Raw genomic sequence first — 7,588 nt, 5'->3', positions numbered from 1 at the left:
TATCACATAAATATTGTGGCACAATGTCTGTACTCATACACTACTCATGTAAAAACGCTCCCATCCTCCATACTAACAGATGTGCCAACTGTAATAATAATAATTGCTGTCTTCAGAAGTAACCTACATACACAGGTAGCCCACGCCCTTGCTGTGCAGCAAGCCCTCCCACAAAGAACAGGATGGACCTATTGAAAACTCAAAACTTTGTCTTTGTTTTGTGGTGTACTCTAGATACAATAACCAATAAGTCTGTTATGCTTCAGCAGTGCTGAAAAACACCTGGCACCAATGTGTCAACAGTATCTAAATTAATATGCACACCTGTCTGTTAAAAGGGATGTGTCTTTTGAAGTAGCGCATGTAGATTATTTTAGGAGGAGTGAATTTATATATATTTTTTTGGCTGACATTTATAGCTTTCGATAATAGCTTCTGTCTTTTTCATATATTGCATGTATGAAAAGGACATTAACAAAAGCTAAAAATGTCAGAAAATATACTTTTAAATCAAAGATTTTTTTTTAATAAAAAAATGTATTTTAAATGTTGAAAATGTTTTTAGTTGTTTTTTAAATATCTGCATGCATTATTAAAAATGTCATATATTTAAAAAATTAATTTTAATTAATTGCAGATTTTTAAAAACATTTTATATATCTGTAGTTATCTAAAAATTAAAAATGGCAGATGTTTATAAAAAATGCAATGAATTCAAATTATTGTGGATAATATTATTTTAGGATCAAATCAATTGCAGATATTTAAAAAAATATATACTGTAAATATATGTAATTAATTATAAATGGCCGATATTTAAAATACATTTTCTAAATTAATTTAAATCAGTTGCAGATATTAAAAACATGGAAAATATATGCAAGTAATAAAAAAATGCAGATATTAAATTTTTTTCCAAAAAATAAAATAGATAATTAAAAAAATCATTTAAATTAAAAATGTGATTTTAAAAAAAAATGAATTAAATGCAGAATTTAAAAACATATTTAAAATAATTGAAATTAACTAACAACTGCAGATACTGAAGAAATTAAATTATCATTATTATTACTAAATTATTTAATTAAATTAATTACAAATATTTAAAATACATTTTTTTAAATAAAATGTACGACATAAAATACACCCATAAAATCCCTTTTTCTTTACCTATTAAATTCACTGTATCTTCAAACCATGTTTTCCAGACTAATTCTACCATTTGCGTTTGGGGAACCAAAACTACCCGTCAACTGATCAGTTATAAAAAATGGAATATTTTATAACAATGCAACTTTTATTGCTTGGCCGGGCAGGACTATGATTTGTGGCCATTGTGCGGCTGTGGTGAGCATTAATGAAAGCTTTCAGACATTATATTAGAGAGTATGTGTACTCCCTGCAGTAAAACTAGCTGTTCTCTGATTTACAAGTAAAACACAAGCAAGAGTGCACATTTGAGATCACTTTGTTCTGCGCTGTTTTCTTTAAACTTCAAATAAGGTGGCTCCTCTTATCCTCCAGAGTTGATCCCAGGACACACCCAATAAATTCATCCTCTCTGCCCCTCCCTGTTCTTTTCCCTTCCTTCGCTTCTCGGTACAGCGCTGCTGCGTGCATTGTAGTCATACGGGATGACTCACCCTGACACACCAACACTGACTGCTGTTATTCACACTAGTTCCTACAGGCAGACACACCTATGAGCCACTCACCAGGAAACACCCGTTCCCACATATCCTAGTATTGAGTATAGATATTTTTCAGGACTCCAGCATCGTTGGGTAACTCGCTTTATCCAAATGAAAAGCATGAGATCCTCTCGTTTAGCTTACGGTGACTAATCTCTCAAATATGCATTTGCCTCACAGAGCTTTGTTGCATTTGCTGTGGCCATTTCATGTCTTTTTTTTTCTTCCTCACATGGTTTTGGAGCCCTGCAGAAAAGCATGACTGTTTTGTTCCTTGACATTCTTCGCCTGTTTGTGATCCAAAAGTTTTTATTGCATTGGGGAGACAAAACTCCTACACCGTGGAGAGAACACTGGAACATATGCACACTGTTCCAGTTGTTTCTCGACTCAAACGTTTTGTCTATTCTTCTGGTTACAGCACATCCAAGAAGGTTTTTAAGTACTGACTTCTGCAACTTAATTCTTGTGTATTTCCACTTATTTACTCAAAGCACCACGCGCCACTCCCTTTGTTTCTTCAGTATAACTCCTTTCTGGTTTGGAGAATTCGTCTTCTGCTTATCATTACACAGCCCTGAATATGGGTGTGACACGTGGAATTGTTCACCAAGCGCCTCAGGGTTCTCTCTCTGTGCCTGTCTTTCTGTCTTTCCGTCCAACCACCCTCCCACCCCAGAACCACATGTGCACACCTACGCTATTTACCTGCATTTCTGGTGTGAGCAATATCTGAGGCAGCTGAAACAGTCACTTAAATGAAGTAACCACAGACGTCTTACTCAATCAAATGCGAATTAGACCTTGTGAAACCTATTTTGTGAGATTAGGGCAGGTTAAAACAAAGCAGAACTATTGTACAGAGAGCAGAGAGAGGGTTGTGGAGGAACATGTGAGATGCTTCAGAGAAAAGCAGCTTTTTGACGGGAATGATTGATTGATTTTGTCGCTGCAGGGTAAAACCTGCAGCAATAGAAGGCCTTGCAGTACACATAACCCAGAGAGACCTGTAAAAGTGTCAATGGCAGGGTATATAGACGGAACGTCTGTTGAGTGTTCCGGGTCTTCCAGGTATCTCATCAGCCATGCAAATCCTGTGAAGTTTAATTGCTTCAGGTTAGGTATACATTTCACTTCACTTTTCTCTTAGGCTTACTTTTTATCTAAAAATGTCATACATTTTAAATGCCCAAAATATATTTAAAATATATGCGATATGTTGTAAACAGCAAAGGCCAATGAAATATATTTTTGAAATAGAAAATATGTTTAGTTTCAACATTCATATACCAAAAAATCTCAGAGGCAAGAAAATACATTTCCAGTCTCACAGTATTGCCTACATTTAGGCGAAATGCAAATGACAGCCTAATAGAGATCAAAAATAGATTCATAATAATTAAATTTTTCATAATGATTTTTTAAAATATATTGTAATTTTGTCATTTTTTAGAACACTGTAAAGATATGTTCCTTATTGATTTTTATTCAAATATGTTATATGTTCACATGTGTTATTGATAACAAATGTTACATATATGAATGTATTTTCTTGGATTGAAATATGCAGACGGCAAAATATATATTTATTATGCATTTAAAAATATAAAATACATTTTTACAAATATGCAAAAAATATATTGGTTTGAAAATATATTTACGTAAATATATTTTGAAACATATTTTAGCAATTATATATTTTTTCATTGTTTTGAAATGTATTTAAAAATATATTTGAAAATATACAATTTTGCTGTATGGGTGTGCAGCATATATATATATATTTACATAATAGATTAAGACATTTTTGCGACGAATATACAAAGGCACATACCATCTTTTTGCAGTATTGCATATTGCAAACAGGCTTCTTTTAGCTAGATGGATGGAATCCATCTTCAAAAGTTTGTGCTCTGAATTGCACATTATTTGTCTCAGTGAACTGTCACAAGTTAGCCTAATTAAATTTAATTGAATACTAGATTTATAATGTTCACATTCTTTATTATTTGAGTTAATTAGGTTCATTATTCTATTTATTACATTTATTTTGTTTGTCATTATGACCGTGTATAATTTGTGTCTGTTTTCTTACTAATAGTTTTCCTTACTTATTCAATCATAATATTAAATGTGCTAAATAAAAATAGGAAGAGTTGATAACAAACAGAGCTTAACAATACATATTTAAATAATTTCTGAGTTAAACAGATGAAGCTCCGCATTATTGTAACAAATTCCAGTGACATTATTCTAGCTTTCTTGACAGCAGGGTTCTGACTCATGATTATATAACGTTGTAGAAAAAAAAATACAGATTGTATTTTAGCATACCAGTGTTATATTGTCATTTAGGCCTTGTTTGTTGGCTTCAATTCCTTTTCCAAACAGCAAACTGAATAACCAATTAGTAGCCTAATTTAGTAAATTAGAAAAGGGGGACCCGTGTGATCAGTTTGAATTAGTTGTCTTTGTACCTTGATTAAAATTAAATAAATAAATTAACAAATGTATTTTTTATTTGTTGTAATGTGTTAACTTTTTAGCAAGAGATATGCACAAAAATCATTTGGCAAAATAAATGAATACATACATAAATAAATGAAATAATAATAAAAAAAATTAAAAAGTAAATTTGCACTATAGTCTTTTGAACAGATATTACAAAGAAAATATTTGATAATTCTAGAATATGCATTTATTTGAAAAAGCAAATTTGTCTAAAAAAAGTATTTCTAAAATTACTGAAAACAATATGGGCAAATGAAAATGGTTAAACGTAACATTTGATCGCATATTATTTAAATTGTGAGTAACGTCTAACATTTTACATTTAGAAAACGAAATGTAAATGGTTTAAGTTTAAAATACTCAACAACTAACAAGCTTTGTAATATTCTTGATAATGTTTTTGCCATTTTTAGTTATTCTTAGTTATTCAAATAAAACAAAAAACATTATCCAATCATTCAACTGCAGTGATGTTTCATCAATCCAATGGTTTTAAAATGAGAATGAAACTCTCCTCAGAGATTTACACTGGATTTTCTATTATGAAAATGGTATGGAAATTATGCTGGACTTGCTCAAAGAAAGCACTATATCCATGTTTGCAGACACAATGAACACATTATCAAAGACAAGAAGCACTTCTTCAAATGTCTACAAATATTTGACATTTGTCATTAAAAAAGAAATCTTATAAAATAAGCTTAGCAAAATTCCTTACAAAAACTCTCATAAACAAATCCCTATACACTAATTCAAACTTTGTTATCAGAAGAACATGAAGTACTGCATGTACTGTACTCTCCAGCAGGTTCTTGTAAGTATAAGTAAATTGCACATGTAAGTTGTGCAAAATGGCATTTTGTGACAAAGCGTAAAAGTATGTACACACCGCACACATGACAGTAAGCACAAGGCACTATAAAACATATGACAGCTCAGTATGCATACACAGGACACTGTGGGAATATGACAATATGAACAAAACAGAATGTGATACGAAGGCTAGTTATCACATGGGATAGTCACAAGAGCAATATCTCAGCAACCATGAGATTTAAGGTCAAATTACACAAAAAAAGTTTTTTTTTTTTTTTTTAGAAGGGGATTGATTTTATTTGAACATCTAGGGGTGTCCAAACTTTGGGAGGGTCACTGTCCTGCAGAGTTTAGCTCCAACTTGCCTCGGCACACCTTTCTAGTATGCCTAATATAAGAGCTTGATTAGCTGGTTCAGGTGTGTTTAATTGGGGTTGGAGCTAAATTCTGCAGGACAGTGGCCCTCCAGGAGCAGGACTGGACTAGTTCAAAACCCTCTATATTCTCCTAAATTCTATTCTGCAATTTAAAATTCCAGTATCATCATGTTTTTGCTGCATCTATAATAAACCTTATTTTGCAACATGGTAGTAAGCTATTTCCTGTGAATGTGCGAGACTATTGATTCATTAGCTGATAAAGGTAAATAACTAGAAGAATAAAAATGAGGCCTTCAGTAAATGGTTAAACGATTTGCACAACAAACAAGTGTGTTTATGATCATGATAATAAATGAATCAATCAATAAATAAAAATATTATTATAACAAATGCCAGTTTGTAATGTCAAGCAGCATAACAAACTGTTTTTGCACAGGTAAAATAACTGGAAGTGAACGACACCGGAAGCCGCCCGCACAGTATAAATAAAAATGGCCACGCCCACTCTTACATTACAAAATAAGGTGGACTGAGTAAACAAGTGAGCACCATAAAACCAGACTAGCATCAACAGTCAAAGATATAATGAAAACTATTTTTTTCCTCCTTACTAAGATAGTACGATCATGTGCCACCTAACCATGTGACACTTTATTCTAGGCAATAGTTTGCAAGATAGATGTCACACTTTAGTAGCCTACTGTAAGTTTCAATCAATTTCTGTACAGGTACGTACCTTAACATCATGACTATTTCATGACAAAAACTATTTCCACCATTAAGCAGAAAAAGAAAAATCACTGAACACGCCTTTTATAGGTTCATAATTAGAAATTTGAAAACACTTAACAAATTGCCTCAATAAAGATGTGCCAATTTGCACCAACCTGATAATCAAAATGACTCGTCCTAAAAACACAGTTCAACTTTTTAGTTAAAATCTGTTTCCAATCTACATTCACGTGCTTTATCGCTGTGTTAAAGGGGTCATATGATGCGATTTCAATTTTTCCTTTCTCTTTGAAGTGTTACAAGCTCTTGGTGCAAATATACTGTCTGTTTGCTCATGGTACTTATAAACCATCATCAAAATATTAGATATTTCCAACATTTTCATTCTGTTTCATTTAGAACAGGACATATGTTTTAAGAATTAATATTCAAAGAATTACATAATAAGCCAATATAATGGACAGTAAGAGCATATATAGGGAACGAGCTGTCCTATATACCAGGCACTGCTGCAGCTCAAGGCAATGGTAGGATCAGATACTGGTTTCTCACACATCCAATGCATCGTAGAAGATCTCTGAAACTCAACCCCACTGTCAGAAAAGATCAACAGTAGGATCATGCATCCCATTTCGGCCTTGCCTTCCACCGGTATACCATGCAGTTCATCAGCTGACAGATTCATCAATTGCTGCACCTGCGCATACTGTGGTCTCTCATCATGCACGTCGAGCGCGCGCTTCTGTCTCTACCGCTAACCTGCTAAACGCACAAGGCATCTGAAAGCACCTGGCAGACAGCTCACATTTCACTCGCCCTTTTCTTACAAACATGGAGCTGAAACTGGCAGATCACGCCTTACCCTGCGTGCCCAACCCTCTCCATCGCTGAGTTCGCATCGTTCAGCACCAGCAACATGCAGCATTCAACGGCAACAGCGCGCCGACTCTGAGCAAATGGATGGAGAAAAGAGAGCATGCGAGGAGCGAACATTTACAAACCTCCGCGATGTGAGAGAGCAAGGTGGCGGCTCTGTGGTCCTGACTGCTTTGAATTCCGCGTCTGATGGGTGCTGCTCCGTATCGAATCGCCCCCTCCCTCCCTCTCTTGTCAGATTCTCCCTCGCCCGCCCCTTTTCCACCCTCTGCCATCAAGAACCGTTCCTACAGCGTTACGAGGAGGTTTGAAACCCCCCAAAGGAGGTCCAAACAAAATGCGCGGACTATTGTGTTTAAACAAAAGCATATATACGCTTTCCAAATGTTTCCGTAAACACCAAAGTTCGATTTAGAAGTTAGTCAGCGCGCGTCTCGGAGGACGTAGTCATAGCAACAGAACGCCGCTGTACTGTCATTGTTTTAAAGGGGTCATATGATGTTTTTCCTTTCTTTCCTTTCTCTTTGGAGTGTTACAAGCTCTTGGTGCATAAAGAAGATCTGTAAAGTTGCAGTCTCAAAT

This window comes from Sinocyclocheilus rhinocerous, unplaced genomic scaffold, assembly GCF_001515625.1.
Source record: "Sinocyclocheilus rhinocerous isolate Xijiao unplaced genomic scaffold, SAMN03320098_v1.1 scaffold44, whole genome shotgun sequence".
Taxonomy (NCBI): Eukaryota; Metazoa; Chordata; class Actinopteri; order Cypriniformes; family Cyprinidae; genus Sinocyclocheilus; species Sinocyclocheilus rhinocerous.
Note: the sequence above shows the minus strand (reverse complement) of the source record.